The sequence below is a fragment of the Myxocyprinus asiaticus genome, chromosome 29 (assembly GCF_019703515.2).
Source record: "Myxocyprinus asiaticus isolate MX2 ecotype Aquarium Trade chromosome 29, UBuf_Myxa_2, whole genome shotgun sequence".
Classification (NCBI taxonomy): Eukaryota; Metazoa; Chordata; class Actinopteri; order Cypriniformes; family Catostomidae; genus Myxocyprinus; species Myxocyprinus asiaticus.
This window is the reverse complement of record NC_059372.1, coordinates 5,325,519-5,341,870: the sequence shown is the minus strand read 5'-3', so window position 1 is coordinate 5,341,870 and position 16,352 is coordinate 5,325,519.

Genomic DNA, 16,352 nt, shown 5'->3' with positions numbered 1-16,352 from the left:
TGACAGCTTAGTTTTTAATGAGAGCATTCGCAAGAGTGTAAAACTTTGTGCGGAGCGTCATTATGCTCGCGTCAAAATGCAGGTCTCAAACAGTGTAAACCTGCAGTTTTTTAAAGAAAAGGAGGGATGAGTCAAAATCTATTTTGTGGGAATAAACGTCACAAATGTGATCGATTGAGCTTAAAGAAATAGTTTACCCAAAAATTAAAATTCTCTCATGATTTACTCCCCTTTAAGGACTCCCAGATGTGTGTCTTTCCTTTTTTATAAGCACATTTCAGCTCTGTCTGTCCATTCAATGCAAGTGAATGGATGCCAGCTGTTTTATAAACATCTTCATTTCAGTTCTGCTGAAGAAGGAAAGATGTAGGCCTACACATCAGGGATGGCTTAAAGGTGAGTCAATCATGAGAGAATTTTCATGTTTGGGTGAACTTTTCCTTTAACTTGTGTTGAACATGGAATTGTATTCCTTTAAATCCAGGAAGCAGACTTCACCTAAAATAAAAATAAAAATATGCAGCAATGACTAGTTGTACAAGTTCTAATAAACAGTGCCTTGAAAAAGTACTCCGCCCCCAGTGCAGTTTTCAGAAACTTTTGTGTCAGATTACAAATTTAGAATATATTAAAGTATGACATTTCCCCCCACCTGGTACACAGTATTGTATATCAGGACAAATAAAAAAAAAAAATCCAAAGCCTTTCAATTGAAAAACATTAAACCTAAAACTAAAACTTTTATTCCTTTTTTGAAGTATTCTCTGCATAATTAATAGGTTAAGCTTGTTCAGGTACAAGAAAATGTCTTATAAACACATCTTATTTGTTGCTCTAGTCTCCGCCAGTGTTGGAAATTAGTGGATCAGCTGTTTTTAATTACTTCATGAGCGTAAATACTTTCCCTTTATATAAGATCAGACTGTATAAATGAATTTTCCTTTTGTTGGGCCTCATGTATTCAGATAGAAGACAAAGGCAGGCCTAACACAGTCGTAAAAACATAACTCAAGCCCCCACCTTCTAAGTCGTAAATTTTACTGATAAAAATCACGCCAAAATCAAACAAAGGGAGTCCAAAACAGACTACAGATCCATGAAGCCTTGCTCACTAAAGGATCGAGCTCTCAACTCCTATTGGATGAGGCACACAACAGAACGTCCCTCAAACATGACATCATCAGGAGTTGAAATAATTCTGAAATGTGTCCAGAATTCGCTTCCAGCGACTTCGTTCACCGAATAAAGACGTAGCTTTTGCTGCTCTCCGGTGCAACCTCGTGGCACAAGGAAGTAATGTCCGACTTGAAACTGTGGCCATACAATCTCCATCTCGCTGGACGAGTTGAGATTACTCTGTGTTCAACCGAACACTCTTAACGGATCCGAAGGAGACCACCGAGCAATCTGCATCTTCATCCGTTTGCCTACGGAAGTGAAGAGATTAAAGATTTCTCTTCCATCTTCAATCAAGTCGACATTTCTGAGTTCTCCGCCAGCCCGCCGAGAATCAACAGCCGTACTGCCCGCCGACAGAGCAAGGAAACGGCCTCCCGTCACCCGAGCCTCAAGGAACCAGATCAGAGTTAAAGGACGGAGGAAAACACATTCTACCTGTGTCCCCATGCGATTCAAGTAAGAGGTTTATGTCTGGGCAGAGACAGTTATAGTGTGTTATTCTTGTGTTTCAAGGTTTTTGCTTGTACAGTTTACGGACCGCCATGTCCGCTCATTATTAATACGCTGGTATTAATTATCACAAATTTGTTTTGCTGTATTGTGGTCCAACCAAATTGGATTGTGCAAGTTCGCCATCACGGGTGAAACAGAAACTGAGTTCATCCATTAAAGAGTCAAATAACGCAGGACTTTTACGAGCCCCGCTCATAAAACCGCGTCTCTGAGTGATGAACACAGCTGCTTTCTCTCCCGCTATCGCGAAATCAGCTTTAGGGCTGTCACTTAATCATCTCTCTCTCTTCTCTCTCTCACTAACCACACTGACACACACACACACACACACTGTCACACACACACCTTATGTGTTATAGGATTATTTTTATTTCCATATCTAATCATATCACTGTTTAGTTTGTAGTTGTAAGTCGGAAGTTTATTGACTGCATTGTATTAATTATTAATTGATATTACTGCATAAATAAACTTTGTTTATATTACAAACAGAAGTGTTTTGGTTTGTTTTACATACACCTGTGTCATGCTGACGGGATGTCAGTGCTCGGATTCAAACCTTCATTCATTGTTTTTTTTCCCGAAAATCGATATTCTTCGGATGTCGATTTTCCTAAGAAAACAATCTAATATTGAGACTGTTTTAATATTCAGTTATTAGTCCCTGATTTCAGGGTGGTGCCCCGTCAATGTTAATCCTTATTAATATTCTATTGATTTTTGATAATTGATAATTATCTTTGATGATTGTTGAATTTGAATGATCAATAAGCTAGTGTTAATTTTAATTAATGTTTCATCGATGTTAACAATTAACGATTATCTTTGATAATTGTTGATTAAAAAGATTTAAAAAAAGCTAACATTGATTCTCATCAATGTTCTATTGATTTTAATAATTAATAATTATCTTTGATAATTATTAATTATTGCTAATAACCAAACATGCTCCTAAACGTAGCACACTACATTTACTGGAGTCCCATATGAGGTTTTAATGAGTTAGATCCAATTAATTCATTTAAATATTGATTAATAACTACAGAAATAATTTAAAATTATTTCTGATAGTAACACTGATCTAAACAACCAGTAAAGCCCTACACTTTGAACAAACAAAAATGAAGACAAAAGAGCATTAAAAACAATGCAGGATATAATTGTGGAGAAGCACAAATCTGGGGAAGTATGCAAGGCCATTTCAAAGGCTATGAACATATCTCGGAGCTCAGTGCAGTCCATCATACAGAAGTGGAAGAAATATGGAACTACAGCCCCTCTGCCTAGCTACAGAAGTCAGTGGCTGCAACTGAAATCTCGACAATCTCAAAACTATTGCACAAAAAGGGGCTGTATGGGAGAGTGGCTAGGAAGAAGCCTTGGTGTGGAAAAAAAAAACCCATGCTCACCCGTAAAGACTTTGCAGTACTTCACTTGGAAGATACTGCAAAGATGTGGCAGAAGGTATTGTGGTCTGATGAGACCAATGTTTAACTTTCTGACTTAAACGCTAAACTGTATGTGTGGCGCAAACCAACTTTGCACATCAGCCACGTAACACCATCCCCACAGTGAAACACGCTGGTGGCAGCATCATGTTATGGGGGTGCTTTTCAGCACCAGAAACTGGCAATGTTGTGAAGATTGACTGGATGATGAATGCTGCAAAATACACAGAGATTTTGGATAAGAACCTACTTTCCTCTGCCAGAAAGTGTACAATTCTGAGGAAGTTTGTATTTCAGCAGGGCAATGACCCAAAGCACAAAGCCGGAGCAAGACTGAAGTGGTCTAAAATGAAGAAAATTGATGTTCTTGAGTGGCCCAGTCAAGATCCTGACCTTTAATTGGTGGAGAGACCTCAAAATTGCTGTCAACTAACTTGATACAGCTTAAGCGATTTTGCAAGGAGGAATGGGCTGATATTGTTAAATCATTTTTATTTGTATAGTGCCTTTCACAACACACATTTCAAAGCAGCTTTACAGAAAATCATGCATTAACAGAAAAATAAACTAATATCTATAATGTCTTAGAGTCATCAAAATACAATTGTGAATTGTGTTTAAAAATAAGTAATTAAATAATAATTATATTTAGAAACCCAGTGAGCAACCTGAAGGCGACTGTGGCAAGGAACACAAAACTACATAAGATGTTGGTTAATGGAGAAAAATAACCTTGGGAGAGATCAGGCTCACTGAAGGTGGCCAGTTCCCCTCTGGCTAACATCATGAATATAATGCCAATATTATGTAATTATGTATAGTGCAAGTCGTGGTTTAAAATGATTCAACTAAGTAAGTGTTAAGCGTCCATATTAAACAAAGATTTTGTAAGAACTGTAAGATTAATGACTAATGTCTTTGAAGTTAATCCTGAATTAACTGCAGAAGTTCACATAGATGCATTGTCCTTTGTTAGTTAATTAATTGATAGTCTGTGTATTCCATTATAAGAGTGTAGTCCATCATTAGACTAAGGTGATGCAGGCAGAGATCAGTGAGGTGCGTTGCAGTTCAACCGGCCAGTAATTTCGGTGAGGTCTATCCTAATTCCAAGGTTCAGCAATGGCATATGATGTATCCCATGTCTTATGGTTGGAGTTGGCATCAGTTCATCCTCTGAAGTCCTTCGTAAAAGACTGAAATGATGTTTGGTGGGCACCGGCTGCATTTAGTCGTCATCACTTAGAGACACGTAGCAGTGGAGTCCAACATGAAGCAGGAATGGAGATGGATCCAGCCAGTTCTGGTGACCTCAGGATAGGAGTCCTGAGGTTGAGCGAGGAGTTAATAATATTAAGAAGAGGTTCTGAGATTACAGGGAATACCTCTTTTAAGAGCTTAGTTGGTATTGGATCTGATGGTGCAGGGCTTTTTTCTTTAATTGTCTTTAATCGAAAGGGGGCGACACAATCAAGAGTGCTAGAGAAGACTGTATTTATATTTTCTTTTATTTCATTAAGTTCTTCTAGACTTTGGGGCTTATTGAGTGTATGAGATAGATCTGGAAGATTATTAGTGATGCTATCTTTAGTGGTCTGAACGATAGCGTGGTGTAGATTGAGTAATATTAGCTGATCGCAGCATACAAGAGATGAGGTAATGATCTGAGATGTCATCGCTCTGCGGAAGATTTTCTGTAGTATCAACATCAACTCCATATGACAGAATTAAATCTAAATTTTGTCTGACTCCAAGAGAGTTGAGAATATTGATAAATGCTAATTCCAATGTGTCATTTTCATTATCTATGTGAATGTTGAAGTCACCAACAATTAAAGCTCTATCTAAAGTAACTACAAGATCTGATAAAAAATTTGCAAATTCACCAAGGAAATACGAATATGGCCCGGGTGATCTATATACTGTAGCAAGGGCAAAAGATGACAGAGTTTTTTTTTTTATTTATATCTGTCGGTATCACATTAAGCATTATTAGTTAAAAAGACTTACATCCTGTCCTCTGAGTAACACCTAAAACTTCACTGTAAATTGTAGCAACACCTTCTCCTCGACCCTTCAGACGAGGCTCATGTTTATAACAATAACCTGTGGGAGTAGATTCATTTAAACTAATATATTCATCCCGTTTAAGCAAGGTTTCAATCAAACAGAGCGCATCCAAACTATGATCTGTAATAATTTAATTTACAATTTGTGTTTGGTAGAAAGAGATCTTATGTTTAGTAGCCCTACCTTCATATGATGATTATCTTAAATTGTTTTTTTTTTTTTGTTTTGTTTTTTCAAGTTTGACCTTAATACATTTTTTTCTAAATGATTTAGTGAAAGTTTTGTGTTTGGTAGTTCAGGGAACAGACAGTCTGTGATACAGGTGATACAGTCTTATATGTGTTGTAGTTTATGTGACCGGTGTGATGTCTTAAGGCAGCTAGCAGACGTTCGGATTAACCAGTTTGTCTGCTTCCTGACCTGGTCCTCAGTTAGTCAGATACTATCATTATTAAGATTGTGAGCCAAATTACTAGAGAGGAGAGTGGCACCTTCCCTGGAGGGATGGAGTCCGTCTCTCTTTAGCAGGTCAGGTCTACCCCAAAAATTCTTCCAATTGTCTAGATAGACATCCAGCCATTCAGTGTCACTAATCTATTATAAATCTCGTCACCACGATGAGCAGGGAGGGGGCCAGAGCATTTTACAGTGTCTGACATCATTTTTGCAAGTTCACACACCTCTTTAACATTATCTCTAGTGACCTCCGACTGGCGAAGCCGGACATCATTAGTGCCGACATGAATAACAATTTTAGAAAATCTACATTTAGCATTAGCCAGCACTTGAACATTTGATCTGATGTCAGACGCTCGAGCCCCGGAAATGCATTTAACAATAGTGGCTGGAGACTCTATTTCCACTTTCCTTACAATAGAATCACCAATTATTAGGGCTCTTTCAACATGATTCTCAGTGGGTGCATCACTGAGTGGGGAGAATCGATTGGAAACCCTAACAGAAATGGGAGAGTGGTGTAGCTTTGCTGAGCGAGTATGCTGCCGAGATGTCACCCAAACACCCTGCTGCAGGGGCTCTAGAGCCGGAACCAAAGTGTGTGTGTTGCTCGTTGTATTACCCGCATCCGAAACAGTATCTACTGGCTTCTCTTTCTCATTCACCTCCACTAGCATTCGGATGCGTGTCTCTAACTCATTAAACTTCTCTGTCAGCCTGACTAATTCCTTACATTTATCACATGTGAATTTCTCACTGCTGATGGAAGAAGCTATTATAAACATATGACATGCAATGCAAGAAGAAATAACATGAGTGGATGCCATTACTTACCGCAATTGTTTGTTGTTGTTGTTGTTGGTTGTTCCTGAGCGGTGAGATTTTGAGATCGATGTGAATCCCTCACGCAATTGTTTGTTGTTATGGTTGTTCTTGATAAGCAGTGCTTTGAGATCGATGCAACAATCTGTGTAACACAGAGGAGAATACAGGTACGTGCTGTAAAATACACGCAGTTTAATCACGATAAAAATAGAAAGCGGATACACGCAGAAAAAGGCGCCAGCAGCAACATTTAAAATACACACAGATAAAACAGTAGAAAATCGGAAAAACCCGAAACACGCTGAAAAATGACAAAGGATAAAACGATGAATGTATGAGAATAAGAATAAGAGATGCTAAGCAGGCTACAAACACTCGTGCAGCGTGCCGACAGGAACAGGAAGCCCACGAGCTGAGGCAGGAAGTCAGCTCCATCACGTTGTGCAAAGTTGATAGAGACTCATCCAAAAAGACTGATGGCTGTAATAGCTGCAAAAGGTAGTTTAAATAAGTATTTAAGGAGGAGGATGAATGATGGTTTTGGGCATATTTTTATTTGTCATGATATACAATACTGTGTACCAGCTGGTGGAAAATGTCATACTTTAGTATATTCTAAATTTGGAATCTGACCGAAATGTGTCCTATGTAACTAATACTAACAAAAATACTAATTTGTGTAAGGTTTGTATGCATCCTATGTAAACTTTTAAAACCTAACAACTAATAAAGTAAATAGCAAATCACTAGGTGTGCTGTGATGGTCAAGTTACTGTAGTAATTGTAAAAAATGATTTACGGAAGTGCAAATACTGTATATTACTACACTACATGTCTCAGGTCAGCAGCATTCATCTACACCTTTTTAAGCAGTTAGACATTTCCTTTTGCACGTTACACTATTTATACTAGAAAGCTTGAGCAATGCTATTAATTTGGGAGTAACTCCAAAAAATTTATGAGGCAAATGGGATGGCACGTAAGGAAAGGAAGGAAATAAAGATAGCTGCAAGCAGCGATGAAAAACCCAAGAACCATGGGTCCATTTCCACCCGCTGGCTTTCAGAAAAAAATACAAGGTGGACACATGCATTTGACATTCTTCTAAACAATTTTGATCCAATTTGGGTAAATATAAGAAGACTATTTTAAAGTCTATTTTAAGAGCCACACTTCATGCTGCCAGGTGGTGGTGCTATGAACGTGACCCAAAATGTGTCTATCCATGTGATTAGTCGCCAACTAAACATACATCTCATTGCACACAGAAGATATGAGACAATTCCTGTTTCCCATTTTTCACCATTAATTTAATGCCTCACCATGTCAACATTGTTCTGTTAAAGGGTTCACACTTATCGGTTCGGAGTGGAACTTCAATAAATGGCCCTTTGAAGGTCTCTGTGTTGTTCTGTCTTTTCTGAGCACTGAACCAAAACCACTTATTATTAATTTACACTTTACAAATTGATTCCGTTATTAATTTTTTCTGACTCCAATTTTATATTAATCTGACTCCAATATAAATTGACCTCTAATTTAGATTACAGCTCTTAATTAATTTCTGATCATTCTTTTAATTTGGTCTTTTTAAGATATTGATTACTCTGAATCATCTTAATTTTCATTTGTCCTTTCGATCAATACTTGAATGTCGATTAGAGTCTCACGCCGGCCGTTATTTCAATTACGAGGATCTCACGTCACAAGTGAGCCAGTTCAATTCATAGTCAGAGGTTGTAGGTTAATCTAAATAACATCTGATTTGGCTTCTCTCATAATCAGATGATACCATCGCATAGACGTGTACACACAACTTGCTATGACGGACGATAAGCAGTGACTGAAGTCTTACATGGATTCTCCTATCATTAAGCTTCAGTAATTGTCTTATACTGGTCTCATACTTGCGGTAACAAACAGTATCTAAACACAATCTACCGGTCACAAATGATTTCGTAAGAATTCAGAATAAATCAAATAATAGCAATTTATTTGCCAGGCAGGATATAAAACATTGTTACAAGAATTCAATCAAACCCAATTTCATATGATCAGAATAAACATACATTCCTAAAAATAATATAAATCAGAGAAACATACTTGGCAAATAGAACTACATACAGCGACAGTATGGGAAATCTGAATACAGACTCCCCAAGCTCCTCCTTCATTAAGTACCAAACGATTCTATTGTTATTTCAGATGTGTATGTTTGATATTATTTAGGATTTGGTTTACAATTTAGGGAGTTGTAAGTGGACCTTTGAAACTTGTGAAATCACCTAATCTGCATACAGCATCTGGTCCCTGTGAGAGACTTGGGAGGGGCTTGTCCCAGATAGAATACAGTACTGTACTAAGTTATTAAATCTTACTTGTGATTTGACTTTGCTGAAAGGGAATGAGACCATTTTACCAGTTGCACTGAGACCTCTTGAATGATATCAAACAAGTATGATCAGAAAACCTTTTACATTACAGAACAGGATAAGTCATAACTTAGTTTTTGATGACTCTAAAATGACCTGAGGTGAGGTATGTAAGAGAGGGGGGCAGATGTGAGTGAGATTTGCATTTTATGGTCCTTAATCAGTAGGATGTGTTGTCTCAGGTGGAGATGCTCTTCTGTGTGAGAGTTTTATGATGTTGGTTCTCGCAGAGTTCTTTGACTTTTACTGGAAATAGCGCCTTTTGGGCGTAGACATTCTGGTGCCAGCTTTACAGTTTGATATACAGTACTGTGCAAAAGTTTCAGGTACTTGTGAAAAATGTTGCATAGTAAGGATGTCTTCAAAAAATAATGCCATAAATAGTTTTCATTTATCAATTAACATCATGGTGTGGCCCCCTTGCCTTTAAAACAGCCCCAATTCTCCTAGGTACACCTGGACACAGTTTTTCTTGGTTGTTGGCAGATAGGATGTACCAAGCTTCTTGGAGAATTCACCACAGTTCTTTTATCTATTTAGGCTGTCTCAATTGCTTCTGTCTCTTCATGTAATCCCAGACTGACTCGATATTCAGTGGGGGGCTCTGTGGGGGCAATGCCATCTCTTGCAGAGTGCCTTGTTCTTCTATTATAATCTTTTCAATTTGCAAAAGTAATGTTTGGGAGTCTAAAATGTATTTTTCCTATTGACACACTAAAGCTGAAGATATAAATAACCATCTTAAGACAAATGTTTTTGTGAAATATTTTAAGTGCCTAAAACTTTTGCACAGTACTGTATCAAAAATCTGTTCACAATTTAGCATCTTCAGTGTCATGACATAATATTCTCTTAATATGGTGACAGTCTTATGAATCCCCTAGAAGGAGTATCTAAAAGTTCAGAGTCTGCAATATTAAAAAAAAAAATCAAAAATAGCTGACTTCTTGTTGGACGGAGGCAATAATTATAGTTACAAAAGTTGTCTTGCTTGATGAGATCTATATATGTACCAATTTTAGTGACTGTAGGTAAAAATGGGGGTGCTACAGAGACCCCGTTGCATGGCCATTTTAAAGGGGGCACTACAGAGCCCCCCTACATGACTATGTGTGAACTTTTGCCTAGACCTAATAGCCAACGACTCTGATGTGTGTGCAAAATTTCATGAAACATTAAGCATGCCAAGTGCCTCAAACACACCCAAATATAGGAAGAAAGGAATAATAACAATGAATGCATTGCCATGGCAACAGTATTTAAGATATCAAATATCCCTTTACAAATTTACATCAGTATATTAACATTATTTTATAGAATTTCAAAGCAATTCATGTAAACATAAGAGGGCTATTTCAAAGTCTGTTAAAAGCGACACAGTTCAAAATATCAAAAATCTGTTCTTAATTTAGCATCTTAAATGTCTTGGCATGATGTTGCACAAATGTGGTGCCAGTCACATTAATCCCCTAAGAGGAATATTAAAAGCTCAGAGCTTGCGTTTTTCAGAAAATCCAAAATGGCCAACTTCCTGTTGGGCAGAGCTAATGACTATAATTATTAAAGTTGACCGGCTTGGTGAGAACTATATATTAGTACAGTGCCTTGCAAAAGTATTCAGACCCCTGACTAATTCTCTCATATTACTGAATTACAAATGGTACACTGAAATTTCATTCTAACTGATATTTTATTTTAAAACTCTGAAACTCAAAATCAGTTATTGTAAGGTGACATTGTTTTTTTGTTGGGAAATAGTTTTATGAAAAATAAAAAACTGAAATATTTTGCTTGCATAAGTATTCAACCCCCACACATTAATATTTGGTCGAGCCACCTTTTGCTGCAATAGCTGCTTTAAGTCTTTTGGGGTACATATGTACCAGCTTTGCACACAGTGACGAGGTGATTTTGGCCATTCTTCTTGGCAGATTTGCTCCAGGTTGTTCAGGTTGGTTGGGTGATGCTTCTGGACTGCAATTTTCAAATAGTGCCACAGATTCTCAATAGGATTGAGCTTAGGACTTTGATTGGGCCACTGTAGGACATGTATCTTTTTGTTCTTGAGCCACTCCAATGTTGCATTGGCCTTGTGCTTGGGATCATTGTCATGCTGAAAGGTGAATTTCCTCCCAAGCTTCAGTTTTTTAGCAGACTGAAGCAGGTTCTCTTGCAGTATTTCCCTATATTTTGCTCCATCAATTCTTCCATCAATTCTAACAAGATGCCCAGTCTCTGCTGATGATAAGCATCCCCACAGCACGATGCTGCCACCACCATACTTCACTGTAGGGATGGTGTGTCTTGAGGCATAGGAAGTGTTAGGTTTGTGCCATATATAGTGCTTTGAGTTTTGGCCAAAAAGCTCTATCTTTGTCTCATCTGACCACAAAACCTTCTCCCACATCACAGCTGGGTCACTCGCATGCTTTCTGGCAAACTCCAGATGTGCTTTCAGATGGTACTTTTTGAGTAATGGCTTCTTTCTTGCCACCCTCCCATACAGGCCAGCATTATGCAGTGCTCTTGATATGGTTGACTGGTGCACCATTACTCCACTCCCAGCCACTGAACTCTGTAGCTCCTTCAAAGTGATTGTTGGCCTCTCTGTGGCTTCTCTCACAAGTCTCCTTTTTGTTAGAGCACTGAGTTTTGAGGGATGGCCTTTTCTTGGCAGTGCCTGGGTGGTGTGGTGCAGCTTCCACTTTCTGATTATTCAACTGTGTTCACTGGGATATCCAAACATTTGGATATTATTTTGTACCCTTTCCCTAATCTATGCATTTTTATTACTTTATCTCTAACTTCTGTGGAATGCTCTTTGGTCTTCATTTTCCTTCAGATTCACAGCCTGACCAATGATCCTTCAACAATGGGTTTTTTATCCAGAAAATGTGATTGCAACTTTAATGATTTACAGGTGGATGCCAATGGTAAAGTAACTGTGTCCTCTTTAGGGCAATTTCTTTCATCGGTATAACCTGGCTGCTTCCACAGCACAGGGGTTGAATACTTATGCAAGCAAGATATTTCAGTTTGTTTATATTTCCCAACATAAAACTAATGTCACCTAACAGTAATTTATTTTGAGTTTGTGTTTTATAAAATATCGAACAGAATTAAATTTCAATGCACCATTTGTAATTCAGTAATATGAGAGAATTGGTCAGAGGTCTGAATACATTTGCAAGGCACTATATTTTGGTGAAATGGGTGTGCTAAAGAGCCCCCCCCCCCCACTTTTCCCAGCCCTAATGGCCGACGACTCTGATGTGTATGCAAAATTTCCAGAGATTTCACACGTTACGTACCCCAAAAGTACCAAAAACCTTGAAAATAATAATAATAATGATAAATAGAGCTGCAAGCAGCAATGATGGGCCCAAGCACAACTGGTCTATTTCCACCCGGTGGCTTTTGGAAAACAATGCAAGGTGGACACATGCATTTGGCATTTGACATTTTTTAAATAATTTATAAGCAATTTGGGTATATATAAGAGGACTATTTTAAAGTCTGTTGTAAGAGCCACACTTCCTGCTACCAGGTGGTGGCTCTATGACCCAAAATAGTCACATCCATGTGATTAGCCCCCAAGACTAAACAGAAATCTCAATTTTGATCTAAATCACACATTGCACACAGAAGATATAAGACACTTCCTGTTTCCCATTTTTCGCCATTAATTTAATGCCTCGCCATGGCAACAACGTTTGATATATCAAAAATCTGTTCACAATTTAGCAACTTCAATGTCTTGGCATAATATTTTCTAAATGTGGTGACAGTCTCATGAATCACCTAGGAAGAGTATTTCAAAGTTCAGAGAAATAAATCCAAAATGGCCGACTTCCTGTTGGGCGAACCTAATGACTGTAATTATGAAATTTGTTCGGCTTGATGAGAACTATATATCTACCAATTTTGGTGACTGTAGTTGAAAATGTGGGTGCTACAGATGCCGTCTTACATGGCCATATTAAACGGGGTGCTACAGAGCCCCCTCTACATGCCCGTGCATGCACTTTTGCCCAGCCCTAATGGCCAATTCAAAATTCCATGAAATTTTAAGCATACCAAGTGTCTGTGATGTCCATGATTTGCGATGGTGAGGGGTGGTCCCCACGATTGGCTTTTAAGTTCACCTCCAGCCCGAGCTCCACCCTCACCAGTACCACCGTCACCAAAGCCACGGGACCACCTCCCTCCACAGTTTTAAGAGGTTGAGGTGGTAGCTCTCTCTCTCTGTCTCTCACTGGCATCTGGCTCGCTCTTAAATACATCTCCAACTCTCACTGCAATGACAAACAGCTGTTAGAGACAATCATTGCCAGGTGATGAGCCTTACCATTCTCATCTCCTGATCTTGCTCTCCATTCACAAGCCAGCGCTCAACCATGCCCCCACCATCACACATATAAATATACAACTAAATATACATCCAAATGCATTACTTGAAAGTAGACGGGAGCAGGCTGGTGCAGTCTGGGGAGGAGTGAAATAAGAACTGTCAAGTCGGACAGTTCTCTCTTCTCATAATGGATCACCCACTACGAGATCAAAATGATTCACTTTCAAGTGCTTTGTTGTTCATAAAGTGGATGCAATTTTAATTCTGTTACTTTTAAATTAAAATAAAAATGATGAAAAATACACTCAATGTACCTGTTATTTAATTCCCCACATAAGACGTGTCTTTCCATAAATGTTTAGTTTAATAAAGACACGTATTTTAGATATTTTCAGAAATATTTAATCACGTTTACCATACAGAGATTTCAGAATGTCAGAATGTTGGGAATATTCACATATAATTTATACATGTTAAAACATGATATTAGAGATAAAAAAATCAAACATTTTAAAAGAGAACAAAACATCATGGTTGTTTAAGCCAATGAGCATTTAAGCTGTGTCGTCAGCAAGTCATTTCCCATCGTGCTTGCAGTTCGCACAGCTCAGAAAATGCAACTGTGCCGCCTGCCTGCTACAACTTTGGCTGCCTTGCACTCATGGGAGTATTTTTGACATACGCGGTCATGATATCACAGCAAGTCGGGCAGATTTCTAACCGGCATGCACCTGTCGGTGATCACCAGTGAACAGTTCTGCACAGAACTTGCCCATCTCAAATGGGCCTTATGAAATACTGTTTTTGCTTCAATCATTGGATTGGATCATGAGCAGAGAACATGAAACACAAGTAGCCTACTGTCGCTTGCATGTCACATGTTTTAAAAATACACTCTTTTAACTATTTAAAATTGAAGTTTTTGGAGTCACGTGATGCCATGCAAGGAGCGGACGTGTAAACGGAGAGCTCTGCGCACTTTGATAGTTTTAAATTATTTTTATGTCATAAACCAGTGAGATTCGATACACCCGGCTACATATCTGTCTTTGAAGTCAACATGGCAAAGAATTCAAAATCCTCGGGCTCTGGAGATATTAAAAGACACTTACGTGCTCAAGCTGAAACCTCAGATAGGCATGCAGACCAGGGACTTAGTTTGAACAGTGCTGCAGAAGAAATTCAGCGGCAACTGGCGAGCATGTCTGTGATGCTGACGAAGGTTGTTGCTGACTTAGAGGAACTTGCTGTAATATGTCGATCAATTACTGCAATGGAAACTAAATTCTCTGAGTTGGTAACAAGAATATGGGACATTGAGAAAAGGATCAATTATCTAGAGTCATCAGAGAGGGAATTAGCTGCTAATCCGCTAGCGACAAAGATAGATTTGCAGCGCGTTTTGGAAAAATTGGAGTATTTGGAGAATCGTAGCTGGCGAAACAACGTCCGAATTGTTGGAATTTCTGAGCATGAGGAAGGCCGAGATATTGTGAAAATCTTAGATGAGTTCTTCCCGAGTCTGCTCGATATAGCAGGCCATAAGCTGGATCGAGCGAGCTCACAGGGTCCTGGCTTGGAGATCCGCTAAGGGAGACAGGCCCCGAAAATTGTTTCTTTTTGTGTTGGTTCCGCCTAGCGGCTGGAGTTTGTTTTGTGGAATAATACTCCACATCTCATCTCCTGAACACATGAAACAGCTGGCTCACTGAACATTTGTTTGACTGTCCGAGGAAACTGAATGTCTTTATTATTTTGTAATTTTATTATAATTTTTTTTTTTTGTTTGTTTTTTGCATGCTGGTTCCGCTAGCAGCTGGAATTTGTTTTGTGGAGGAACACACCTTCGAGACAGTTTTGTGAATTAATCTACACGTTCTTTCTATTTATTCTGCCTGTTGGCTGGAATTTGTTTCATAGATTATTTTCTTGTATGTAATTCTGTCTCACAAAATTTGTACAGGAACACCGGACTTGAGCAATCCAATGGCAAAATTGTCACGGAGACTCTCATAGGCGTACATGGACTGTTTGAGTTTAGAGAGATGGACGCCGGTTGGCGCTGTCGTGCGCTGGGTTAATGCGCATGTTTGTATTTTTTCTATTTGTTTGGTTTGGGGGGAAGTTCGGGGTCTGACTGTGGCACTAATGTTGGAATGTGGTCTTTATAATTTTATTTTTGTCAGAATGTCAGATGTTAGTATGAGTGAATTATCTCTCTCCACATGGAATGGGAATGGGTTGGGGCATGAGATACACAAAAAAGGAGACTTGTATTTCCTACTATGAATGAATGCTTGACTGGAAAAATAACATAGCCATACACAAGCTGTACAAAAAAGCCAAGATGTATTATACCTCTCAAACAAATAGTACAAACAGTGATCACAAAAATAACCGGCACCATACATAAAGTGTGTGAGTGTGTGCGTGTAAAGTCTTTCAGTGTCCCAATGTATAATATATACAAGATGAGCTAGATTGGTCTCACCGTATCGACAGTTTATGTCCCAAGAGTGCAAATTCCAACCAGCGCTGTGTTGGAAAGTCCCTCTTTGATAAGTAATCCAAAACGTATGAAAACTCCTCAAAGTGACAATAGAAGGTCTCTATCATCCAACATCCAAGTGCCAATGAGTAATCCTTGGAGCAATCGATCGTTAATCCCAACCGTGAATGTCACACACCTCTCCCTCAACGCCGCTGTACTGGCATCTTTTATGACCATGTTTACTTCCGAATTTGTGGCTGGTGAACCCTGGTGAGTTTAGAGGTGTTGCCACATATGGAGAAAAATAAATCATATAGTTGGCGCTTTAATGTATCCCTTTTGCAAAATCCTGATTTTCAACAAATGTTAAAAGCTGAAATCGATGTTTATATGGAGACCAACTGGTCCTCAGTATCCTCTGTGGGCATGACTTGGGAGGCACTTAAGGTGGTTCTTAGGGGTCAGATCATACAGTATGCCTCATTCATCTAAAAATCCAAAGCACGAGAACTCTTGGAGTTGGAAGGTAATATTAAAAGTGCCGAGGCAGAGACATATTGATCAGGTGGGGTTTATTCGGGGCCCCA